At 40.2% G+C, this 12,925-nt stretch overlaps 1 protein-coding gene and 1 non-coding gene across 9 annotated transcripts in view; one reads left to right on the top strand and one right to left on the bottom strand.

The window, feature by feature from the left end:
* CTNND2 (catenin delta 2) overlaps positions 1-12,925 on the bottom strand; it is a 645,736-nt gene that overhangs the window by 551,988 nt on the left and 80,823 nt on the right. The window lies entirely within an intron of this gene.
* On the top strand, positions 6,084-6,247 carry LOC137852851 (U1 spliceosomal RNA). Its single transcript, XR_011094078.1, has one exon. It is a non-coding gene; the product is annotated as a U1 spliceosomal RNA (small nuclear RNA).

Below are 12,925 nucleotides of genomic sequence, written 5' to 3'. Positions count from 1 at the left end.
CAGGCTGCATTGAGCTGTGCCAGATAGTAACTTCTGTGATCAGAGCACACACAAGATAGGCACACAGTTAGCAGGCTATTAAAATAAAGTCATGCACTGAACTACATGGACACCCTTAAAAAGGCATTTAATTCCAATAACAAACAAAGGTCAGTGGACATACCAACGGTTCATCTGCAGTTAACATTTGTCTAGTTTATCTGCTTTTAATAGATAGGCTTAAGACATGTGGAGAAAGTCCTCTCCATGTTGACAACGTAGAAGGAAGGTGATTGAGATGTTACAGGACTGCTATCAGTGACTGAGGAGGAGGGAAAAACATCTATCACCTAAGTAAACTGAGTAGTGTAACGTACTGCTAGCAACACAGGGCATTTTTGAAACTCACTCCATGTGAGTTTCATGCAGTGCTCTGTGGCAGAGTGCAGCAATCAGTGTTTCTAATGAAGGAGCCCCAACATGACCGAAGGCAGGAGAATAGAATTTGAAGTCCAGATCTTGAATGCAAAAGTTCAGTTTTTGGTCCAACCCTGAATCAGAAGTGCATATGGAAGAGCACATGCATATTCGTCCCTTTCAAAAAGGAAAAAAAAAAAAAAAAAAAAGTAATCTGAACAGACTATGTTCTTTAAAATTCATATATCCTATTACTTTAAATATTATCATATATTTTTCAAGCTTGCACAAAAAGTAACTGATGTAGGACATACACTTCAATACAAAATAAATGGAGGCATCTTAGGAAACAAGATCTCAGTGAAGATTCTCTTAAATAAGAAGCACGATTTTGTTTTTTCACCAAGCACAGAACACAAAAAGCATAAACAAGCTGGGCAGATGCAATTTCTCTTCTCCCTTTAGAAAGTATACAGTGCCATAAAGTGACAAACCAAGCATACTGTTCCCCTGACTTTGCCACTTAAGCTGATGTTTAAAGTGTGCATATCCAGTGAATTACAGTGAGATGAAAGAAATCACATACACATCACTGATTCATAAAAGCAAAATAAAAGTATAAAAATAAGGGAAACTGTTTCAGGCTGTTTATGATCCAAGTTCAATTAGAAAATGGCAGTGATCCCCCCCCAAATCTACTTCAGTTATGTAGTAAATGTACAGTATTTAAACCAATCAAGTCAGTTTGACAAGAAGCTGGCGTCTTTCTTCATAACTACTTCCACAGAGTTTGTAGAAGTCTGGGGGGAAAAAAAAAGTATTTGGAAGGTTGCAGTACTTATTGTTGATAACTGCTTAGAAGTAAAGAAGAAAGTCTCAAACTTTCTTTGTTCCTATAGTCTTCTGACCAGAGAGAAAAGCTCTCAGCTGTATAAATGCTGCTACAGCAGAAGCCTAGCACAAAGTGCTTTTTTTTTTTTCTTTAATTACTTTGCTAACATTCATTCTTTGATTACCCAACTCAATGGTTCCATCTAGCAATACCACAAGGACGGCTTTCTAAGAGGAAGAGATTTTATTATGATTTGGAATATAATGTATTTACCCTGTTACACTTTTCCAAAGGCAATGGATTCAGTCAGATTTCATTCTCATCATGGCAATGGCTGTTATGCTTAATAACAGCAATAGATTAGAAGAAAATTTGTTTAAATGCCTTTTTTAAAAATAAACATTTACAGTGCACCACTATGTATCTGTCTTATCTTGCCAGTTTTTGTTGTTAATAATATAAATTAAAAAGTTAAATTAGCTCTGCAGTTCTTTACAAATGTGTTTACTTCAAATAATTAGTTTGTTTTGTTTTGCTTTTAAAAAAGATCTCCCAGTGATTTTACTCAATTCATCATATAGTAGGTATATTTTTAATCTAAAAATATACAGAAAATTCTTTAATTTACTAGATGTGTATGTAAATTATGTAGGATCGTATATTTTGTAGCTATAAGCATTTCTAAGGAAAAATTAAACTTGGTACAGTTGATCAACTCATATGCGTACATACACAAACACACTCAAGTGCAGACTATCTCTAACAACCTAATTAGTTCTGACTTTAGCTCTCTAAACATTGATTCTGAGAGCCCTCTCAGAGAAGAGGATAGCCTTGAGTTTTGTCCCCCTTTTCTAGTGTTTACTAGGGGTAAAATTTAAGACAACATCTTCAATGTACTCTTCTACCTGTGCTGATTTCTGTGTTGGATCAATACCTCTAGGAAGCAGACAAGCACTTCCAAACTTTAACCCCCTGGTAGATTTTTTTTTAAAGTGGAAAATTAAACAGTCCATTCTTTGGAAACAGCTACTTTCTGAAACCATCTCTTGTTCCTGCTCTTGTGTTGCAGTTAAGATGGGGTGTAGAATGGCAGCAGCTGTTCCTGCTCTTCTCAGCATCTATGCAGCTGATAAGATCTTCATCGCCTTACAAATCTAGCAATTGTTGGTAACTGCCCTCTCCAACCTCACATCATTTGGTCTTTCCTCTACTCCAATGGAAGTACATCATCTTTGGAATAAACTGAATCTATAATGCAGTCTTTTAAGACGAGCTACATCTATCTGGAACGAAGTGCAAAACAAATGTCATGCTAAGCAGTATAGTTGCAGGCTAGCACTAAGAAAGCATCAACACAAAACCAAAGACTTTCCTAATCTGATGCCTACATAAGCCCTTGAATTGATAAGGAAAAAGAATATGTATGTATTAATAGGTAACAATAGAAAGGGGAAAAAAATGCATTGCTTTCCAGGAAGCAATCAAAAGAGACAAAAGCATGCAATATATCTAGAGGGACAGCTTGGGGTTTGAGAGCATCTTATGTTGCTGGTACCAAGTCTGGGGACATTTGAGGGAAATCTGCTTCACATATTTAAGTTTTAGGGGGGTGGTTGGTTTTAAAGGAAGATAGTGTAACCCTCCTCCCCATCCCACCTGTCTTCCCCCCCACCCCCAGTTACTTTCTAAGATAAAAGGGAAGGAAAAGGGGAAAGATGAACGGTTCAAGAATGGTGATTTCCGTACTGAATAGGATTTATGAATCCTTGTTCACTTGCCTTTCCAAAAAACAGATCCCTCACATTAAAGGTCTAGTATTTTTCCCATGGATAACTAAAATAGGGTCAGATTGACACAAAATCCCACATACAGAATTGCATGCCTTGCTACGTTCTGTGAAAAACACACAGATGATGACTAACAGCATTTCATACCTCATTCTCTCTGCATCACAGGAAATGTAATGGCAATGTAAAAGTAGCTATCAATTATGAAACAACTACTAAAGATAGGAAGATAAACAAAAAACATTGACAATAGACTGAAAAAACACTCATCACCAGCCCAGCATATCATTTCAGATTCTGCCAGCTGTAGAATGCTACCATCTGCAGCACAACAACTTTTGGAGACAACCATGATGAAAAAAATAACCAAATAAAATCTACAAAACTTTTTTTTTTTTTAAATCAGTAATAACACGCCACCTATTATGGAAGTTGCTTCAAAGGACTGTCTGGGCTCAGCCTATTGTGAAACAGCAGAGCCAGAAAAACAGAGAGAATTGAAAGAGAAAAAGGAGTATGCAATATTGCCCATGAGAAATACAACTGAGTAAGAATGGTTTTCTTTCTGAGATGCCTTATATGATAGTGAAACAAAGGAAGATGCAAAAGAGAAACAGGAAGGACTGTTAGCAGTAGTTCACCAGCTGGCACTTTGCAATAAAATTATACTCGAAAATATATAACACTAGATCTTTTCAGCTTATATAGCAGGAAAAGAAAGGCATTCAGAGCTGAATCACGTGAGAAAACACTGAATTTTGCCAGCCCTTTTCAAGATAGTCAATTAAGAGAACAGCAGAATTTTGGGGAAAAACATTACTGTTTTCCCTGTCTGGAAACAAGCAGTTCTCCATACATGAGACAGCTGAATGTTTTAGAATTATATATTTTTTATATATATATGTAAGAATAGATATATAAAATTAAATGAACAGCTAAAATACAAGATAAAAGATGCCAGTTGATCATGTTCAATAGCATTTTACTATCTTACCAAAAAAAAAGAACAGCACAAGTTGTTTTGTCTGGTGATCTTGGAAGTAAACTCAGTAACAAACGTATTGATCACCTTCACACAGAAGATAGTAGGTGTAAAATAAAGTGAAAAATGTGAAATCAGAAGTCCTTATAATAAGAGAATTACAGAAGTTTGTATGACAATTCTGAAGATGGATTAAGGGGTCTCACTTCTACTTCTGTGTAAAGGTCAAACTTCTAACTTCAAGACTTTCCCCTCATCAAAAACATGTGCTATTTGAGATGTCTTTCTGAGCATGTTAATCCTATACTCAACATCTTTTCTTTTTCCTTAGTGCTAATGCTACATAAAACGTTTTGATTTTTTTTCTTAATTATATTATTTCATTAAAAAAAGTTGACAGTAGTTGGAGGTGGGGACAGACAACGTACGTTATCATAACACCTGTTCAGACTTCTTTCATAGTCCTGACCATCCTTTACTGTATTTTTATATACAATTGATATAGTGTTAGTTTACAGGGATTGTGACCAAGCAAACAACGCTGTTTCTGTTACAGAAATACTTGGAAAAAAAAATTGAATTTTCTCATTCTCAAGGGACCTTTCCAGATTTATGCATTTAATTTAAAAAGAAAACCCCATACATGATTTGTACTGCATAGATTTTTTTCTTATATTGCTTTCCAAAAGCTCTGTAGAAAATGCTCAGAGTTCCACAAATTCCCAAATCAAATAATCAAAATAAAACCCACTTAAAAAAAAGTTGCATTGCATTTTAACAAAGGAAGAACCTAAGAGATAAAGAGCACAGATTGAAAAAAAAAAAAAAAGTCCTGCACCCCTTAAATTCCATATTTTGTGAAATTATTACACAAGATCTGTTTGTGTTTTTACTGTTTTGCACTACTTATTGATATGTAAAAGAAATTAGGAACAAGTCCTTTTTAACAGATACTTTAAACATAATACTGCACATAGATGCCTACTGAAACACCTTACAAATTATTTCAAGCATACATTAATAATCACACGCAAAAGCAATGGTTGTCAGCTGAGAAGAGACCTCCTTTCAGGTAGTTGTAGAAAGCAATGTGGTCTCCCCTCAGTCTCCTCTTCTTGAGACTAAACGACCCCAGTTCCCTCAGTCACTCCTCATAACTTCTATTTTCTCATCCACTCACCAATTTTTATTTATTTATTTATTTTTAACTTTTCTCTGCATGCACTCAAGCAACTCCATGTCCTTTTTGCAGTGAGGGGCCCAAATCTTGTAGTGAGGCACCCAAAATAATACCAACCCTGACAAGCACTGAGATTATACGCTAGACCTTGACTTAATGAGACATGAACATAAGGAACAATTATTTTGAAGGCATAGCTAAAGCAAAGTTGGCGTTTGGGGAAATGAAGTCTAAGCTTAGATCATAGAATATCCCGAGTTGGAAGGAACCCACAAGGATCATCGAGTCCAACTCCTGGGTCATTAAAGGGCCACCCAAAAATCTCAGACCAGGTGTCTAAGAGCATTGTCCAAACACTTCTTGAACTCCAGCAGGATCAGGGCTGTGACCACTTCATGGGCAAGGAATGACTTGATGAGGGCTATCTTGCTAGGCTAGCTTGGGAAGAAAAATAAACACCAAGCAAACAACATACTCTGATGTGTCTAAACCAAACCTCAAAGCAAGATCCACCTGGCATTTGCATTTTCTTACAAGGCAAAGGACTCTTTTCCTCCCACAAACCGGGTAATATTCCACTAGGAAGTGTCCCGTTTTCTGCAGGACAAAACCTTATAGGATAGGCTCCACAGCAGACAACTTTACCTCTCCCAACAGCATGGATATTTCATTCTGAGATTGTAATGTTTTCACCTAGACAAATCTAACTATTTTCTGCACAGAAGCTCTCATTACAAATAGAGGAAAGTTTGCAAGATTTACCAAAAGAAGGGTAGGGCAGCATATAGCAAAAACAAAACAAAACAAAACATTTTCAAGCCAGTCTAAGCTGAACAAAGGATGAAGTTCAACCAGCTGATGCAAATGAACTCTGTCTACTTAAAGAGCACAACAGTGAAAATGATACTTACCTGGCAGGGGAGACACCATGATCAGGCAGGTGGTTTTCCCAGGGCGAGGCTCATCCCCTGCACTCCGGGTGTGCTGACCCCTGCGATTTCCCCAAATGCGGGAAACTCGACTGCATAATTTGTGGTAGTGGGGGACTGCGTTCGCGCTCTCCCCTGCACCAAAAAATGTTTTTGCTAACGGAGCCAACTAGGAAAGGTGCCCTCCTAGACCTGTTGCTAGAAAACAGAGAGGGTCTGGTGGGAGATGTGGTGATTGGTGGCCGCCTCGGTCATAGCGACCATGAAGTGGTTGAGTTCAAAATTTACGGTGACAGAAGGAAAAGTGCCACCAAAACCTCATCCCTAGATATGGGGAAGGCGGACTTCAGGCTGCTCGGGGAACTAGTCAGCAAGGTCCCCTGGGAAGCTGCTCTTGAAGGCCTTGATGTCCATCAGTGCTGGTCACTCTTTAAGCGATGCCTCCTAGAAGCACAAGATCAGGCAATTCCTAAATATCGCAAGTCAGGCAGGCGGGGCAGGAGGCCGTCGTGGCTGACCAGGAACATTCTTATGGAGATTAGGCGGAAACAGAGAGTGTTTCGCTACTGGAAGGAGGGCCAGGTGACATGGAAAGAATACAGGGATGCTGCTCGTGTCTGTAGGAAGAAAATTCGTGTGGCTAAAGCACACCTAGAGTTGAAGCTGGCTGTGTCTGTGAGAGAAAATAAAAAGGGTTTTTTTAGATATGTGAATGGAAAAAGGAGAGCTAAAGAATACATAGGGCCGCTCCTTGACAGGGAAGGTCTTCTCACAGACGATGACATAGGCAAAGCAGAGACGCTTAACGCCTTCTTTGCCTCTGTCTTCAATGCCGATGATGGGCTTCGGGACCCAGGGTGCCCCGAGCTGGAGGACCGGGACGGTGGGGATGACAAACTCCCAACCGACCCTGAACGTGTGCGGGATCTGCTACTCCACCTGGATCCCTACAAGTCCATGGGTCCGGATGGGATTCATCCCCGGGTGCTGAAGGAGCTGGCGGACATCATCGCGGAACCTCTCTCAATTATTTTTCAACGATCCTGGGAGTCTGGAGAGGTCCCGGTAGACTGGAAGCTGGCAAATGTTGTGCCGATTTTCAAGAAGGGTCAGAAAGAAGACCCTAGCAATTACAGGCCTGTCAGTCTCACATCAGTGCCTGGTAAAATCATGGAGAAGATGGTTCTCGAAATTATTGAGGCGCACCTGGGAGACAAAGCAGTCATTGGTCCCAGCCAGCATGGGTTTGTGAAGGGTAGGTCCTGCCTAACTAACCTGATTTCCTTTTATGATAAGATCACCCGTATGGTGGACCAAGGGAAACCAGCTGATGTGATTTTTTTGGACTTCAGCAAGGCTTTTGACACGGTTTCCCATAGGATCCTACTGGACAAAATGTCCAGCATACAGCTAAATAAAAACATCATACGATGGGTGAGCAATTGGCTAACGGGCAGGGCCCAAAGGGTTATGGTGAATGGGGCTGCGTCAGGCTGGCGGGCGGTCACCAGTGGGGTCCCTCAAGGCTCCATTTTAGGGCCGGTACTTTTCAATATTTTTATAAACGATCTGGATGTAGGAATAGAAGGCATTTTGAGCAAGTTTGCTGATGACACCAAACTTGGAGGAGTTGTGGACTCGAATGAGGGTGGAAAGGCCTTGCAGAGGGATCTGGATAGGTTGGAGAGCTGGGCGATCGCCAACCGCATGAAGTTCAATAAGAGCAAGTGCCGGGTCCTGCACCTGGGACGGGGAAACCCTGGCTGCACATACAGACTGGGCGATGAGACGCTGGAGAGCAGCCTAGAAGAGAGGGATCTGGGGGTCGTGGTAGACAACAAGTTGAATATGAGCCGGCAGTGTGCCCTGGCAGCCAGGAGGGCCAACCGTGTCCTGGGGTGCATCAAGCACGGCATCGCTAGTAGGTCGAGGGAGGTGATTGTCCCGCTCTACTCTGCGCTGGTGCGGCCTCACCTCGAGTACTGTGTGCAGTTCTGGGCACCACAGTATAAAAAGGACATGAAACTGTTGGAGAGTGTCCAGAGGAGGGCTACGAAGATGGTGAAAGGCCTGGAGGGGAAGACGTACGAGGAACGGCTGAGGGCACTGGGCCTGTTCAGCCTGGAGAAGAGGCGGCTAAGGGGAGACCTCATCGCAGTCTACAACTTCCTCGTAAGGGGGTGTCGAGAGGCAGGAGACCTTTTCTCCATTAACACCAGCGACAGGACCCGCGGGAATGGAGTTAAGCTGAGGCAGGGGAAGTTTAGGCTGGACATCAGGAAGGGGTTCTTCACAGAGAGAGTGGTTGCACACTGGAACAGGCTCCCCAGGGAAGTGGTCACTGCACCGAGCCTGACTGAATTTAAGAAGAGATTGGACTGTGCACTTAGTCACATGGTCTGAACTTTTGGGTAGACCTGTGCGGTGTCAAGAGTTGGACTTGATGATCCTTAAGGGTCCCTTCCAACTCAGGATATTCTATGATTCTATGATTCTATGATCTTTTTTTTTTTCTTAATCTTAATGCAAAGGAATTTAAGTTTCCCTTATTGTGCAAAATTCACAGCCTCTTTAACTGTTGGAATACCAGATGTGTGATGTTGTTTTTGTTGTGTTTTTTTTTTTTTTTAAATCTAAACAATATTTGCTGCTTAGTAAATAACTCAGGTGCTGTTCAACAAGATAACATTTCTATGATAAATGAAGAAACAGCAACACTATTTCAAGTCAACTTTGCAAAGCTGCTTATCACTTCTGAACATAAAAACAGTTTTGTTACTATGAAGGGTCTTAAAAGAAAAGTAGTCCAAACCTGTAACTGTATTATATTCATGTCTAAAATATTACATACCTAAATGTTTAACAAAGAATTTTGAGTAATGATGAAATGCAGCTAAATTTACTGTAAAAAGCATTGCCCAAACATAATGAAAGCTTAGGAAGTATCAAAGCACTGATTAATTTTTTTTTGAAAGCTTCCAGGTACTGCTTTTATACCTGACGTGTTTTGCTTTGCTTTGCTTGCTAAAACCAATTCTGTCTCCACTACTTTGAGATGAAAAAAGCAAGCATCTTCTCCATCACTGGTGATACTATTCAAGGACCCTGAAACTTCACAGCATTCATGATTGATATGAATATCTGACAGAGGTCTGCTGTTTGTTGTTTAGGATGGTAAAATGCTGACAGGATTACGATTTTGTTCAGTCCTGATCTACACTTTTTTTTCTAATGACAAAATGTGAAAAGACTACATGATATGTAGTTGGGGAGGAGGACTTTGATTTTAACACACATGAAAGTCAGAGAAATATGACTTGTGATGCTCTGGCCTGGGACTTCATTTTAAAACCTCTATCAGCTGATTACAACGATGTTACATTTGAGATGAGAAATACAACCCACGTTCCATTCTCTACCTTTGCCCTGTGCCACCTGGCAACACACTTTCTACATACAAGGGCCAGTGCCAGACAGTTTATACAGCTGTAAGTAGCTCGACGCAACACCGCTGCTCCAATGCAAAGACCAAGTACAGATCCTGTTCCAAACCCTACACAAAATATCTGTTGGGTTCCAAGCACAGTGTTTTCAGTAACAGCCAGCTGCTGAAATTCTTGCCAAATGATACGTATCTCTGGGATTTGCAGCTGGCACAAAAGATTTCAAGAACAAACATGGCTATAATCAGAACAAATTGCAAGACTTATCACTGTGTTTCCCTCAACCACAGGCTATGAAACCCCACAGCTATGCTCACTGCCCAAATGCTATTCATTTCCTGATCTTTAAGGCTCTAGGCAATAATATGAAAAATTAACACCTCAAATCTATACTATTGAAAGGTATAAAAGTAGTGTGGTTATTGCCATCTTCATAGAATCATTAAGGCTGGAAAAGACTTCAAAGATCACCTGGTACAACCATCACCCTACCCCCATCACCCACTAAACCATGCCCCTAAGCACCATGCCCAACCTTTCCTTAAACACCCCCAGGGTGACTCCACCACCTCCATTCCAATACCTGACTACTCTTTCTGGGAAGAAATGTCTCCTAATTTCCAACCTAAACCTCCCCTGGCACAACTCGAGGCCATTCCCTAATCCTATCACTGTCCTTATCTGTGAGAAGAGGCCGACCCCCAGCTCCCCACACCTTCCTTTCAGATAGTTGTAGAGAGCAATAAGGCCTCCCCTGAGCCTCCTCTACTCCAGGCTAAACAACCCCAGTTGCCTCAGCCACTCCTCGTAGGACTTGTGTTCCAGGCCCTTCAGCTTTTCTAAACATTTCCAATACATATCAACTTTAATATTAATTCTTATGAACTGTCTCCAAAAGACCCAATTATCTACTAAGAGTTTTCATAATCATAAATTGAAAAGGATTAGAAGCCTGGTCTGTTCCAAAATAATTAGTTTTGTTAAATTATGTCTCCACAAATAAATATATATATATATATGTACACACACACATATATATGCGCACTCACATACCTTTTTTTTTTTTTAAAAAAAAGATTATGAAGTGACTATTTAGGGGGAAATGAAAATGGAAAGCTAGCTAAACTAGATGCAAAGATTTTTTTTTTTTTTTTTTTTTTTTTAAGAGTTAGATAAAAACTGATTTAAAAACCAAGCTCTGGGTACCCTTCATGTCATCCAAGAAACGCTATGCTCAGGGAAATCAAATATCTACTGTACCTTGTCAGTCATAATTCCTTTGAAACAGATCAATGATGCTGTAAACTAGACTCCTGTAAAATACCTCGTACACACATCATTCACAGATAATGGCTAGGAAAACTCTTAAAGCTGTTGTCTCCTTGACACTTCATGAAGGAGACCTCTGAACACACTTAAGTGAACTAATATGAAAAAAACTGGTTCGCTAGGATGACATTCCTTGCTGAAAAATGTCTCATCTTTCACATGGAAGTTAGAAGTACACATCACATTATGAAGAAAGATTTTTTCAACCTTAACTGGAATTTATCAGATTATGAAATTACTGGAATTAACCCATTTTTTTCCTCAGTTCTGTATCACTATTATTTATTTGTAATGCAGATTAACTGAAATACCATTAGATAAATGTACAAAACACAAGCTACCAGCTTTTAACCAGACGTCTGGCCTTCATGAAAACTGCTCATCATCCACTACCTTTCTGGTTTCCTCCTGGCTTGGCTGCCAGCAAAGTATGTCACTACTTATGGAAGATGCATGCTGTAACGATAGCTAAGTTTTATGCTACATTTACACTGCATTTTGAGCATGATTCTGAGCCTACACACAAATCCAAACCCTCCCATCATGCATGACTTGTGAACACAAGCTTGCACTGCACGGAGATAGATATGAAAGGGAACTTCAGGGTCTAGAAGCCACAAAACTTTAATCATGAAGGAAGAAAAAAAGAAAAACAAGAAATGAACTCTCCTAAATAACCATCATTTTAAAGCACTTATCTGTATTGCAAAAATAAGCACCTTCCACACACAAAAAGATAATTTATTGGATCAACATGAATGTCAAGCAAGACCCAACATTTGTTCCATCATGGTTTTGGCTGGAACAGAGTTAGTTTTCTTTGTAGAGGCTCACACATTGCTGTGTGCTAGATTTTAGATAAAAAGAGTGGTGATAACACACTGATGTTTTAGCTGTTGCAGAGCAAGCGGAGCTCACACAGAGCCAAGGCCTTTCCAGCTCCTGGTGCTGCCCTGCCAGTGAGGAGGCTGGTGGTGCCCTGGGAGCTGGGAGGGGACACAGCCAGGACAGCTGGCCCAGGCTGGCCCAAGGGATGTCCCACACCATGTGGGGTCATGCTCAGCAGTAACAGCTGAGGGAAAGGAGGAGGAGGAGGATATTAAGAGTGATGGCATTTGTCTTCCCAAGCAGCCATTGTGTGTGACAAGTTCTGCTTTCCTCAGAGTGGCTGAACACCTGCCTGATGGGAAGCAGCAAACAAACTCCTTGTTTTGCTTTACTCGTATGTGCAGATTTTCCTCTGCCCAGTGAGCTGTCCTTATTTCAGTCCATGAGCTCTTGCATTTCTACCTTTTTGATTGTCTCCCCCACCTCACATGGGGAGAGTGAGCAAGCAGCAGGGTGGTGCTGAGTTGCCTGCAAGGTTAAACCACAACATTTACAAAAATGTCTCATTCTCTAGTACATCTAGAAGCATCATTACCTACACTAGCACATTTTTCTAGCATTTGTTTACTACACAAAAAGACAAGAGAATGGGAAAAAAAATAAGACAAAAAGGACACTGAAATGACAATAATGGTCTGCCTTACACTTTGCAGAAAATAAAAAGAAAGCAAATTAAGCAGAGTACTTCAAGATAGCCAGCTTTACATATCTAACCAGTCCAGTAATCAGAATATATTTAATTTAGTAAAGGGCCTTAAATACCAGGAATGTTTTACCTTATTTTTATCAAAATCAAGCAAGAGCAGCACAGCAAACACTAAGCAATGCTTGGTGCTTATTTGCTCATTGCTAAACAAAGTCCAGCTTTTTAAGTCTATTCCCCCAGACAGGGACTTATCAACATCAATGCCTCCTTCTCATTTCCACAGCCACTAACAATATCTGAATTTAGTTAGAACAGTAACAAAGTGAAATAAACTTAACTAGTTTCTTTCTTATTCTTGGAAAACTCTTTCTTGACTGTATTCCTTTATCAGTCACTATCTCAAACATAAAACCTATTAAAAACTACTGAATTAACCTTCATGGGAGTAACATTTACTTTCCTGGGCAAAATATAAATGGTGATGCTCAGCACATCACCTAGAAAGACACT

The sequence above is a fragment of the Anas acuta genome, chromosome 2, assembly GCF_963932015.1.
Source record: "Anas acuta chromosome 2, bAnaAcu1.1, whole genome shotgun sequence".
Taxonomy (NCBI): Eukaryota; Metazoa; Chordata; class Aves; order Anseriformes; family Anatidae; genus Anas; species Anas acuta.
The sequence above is the reverse complement of the archived record's forward strand: the minus strand, read 5'-3'. Positions and strand labels throughout refer to the sequence as shown.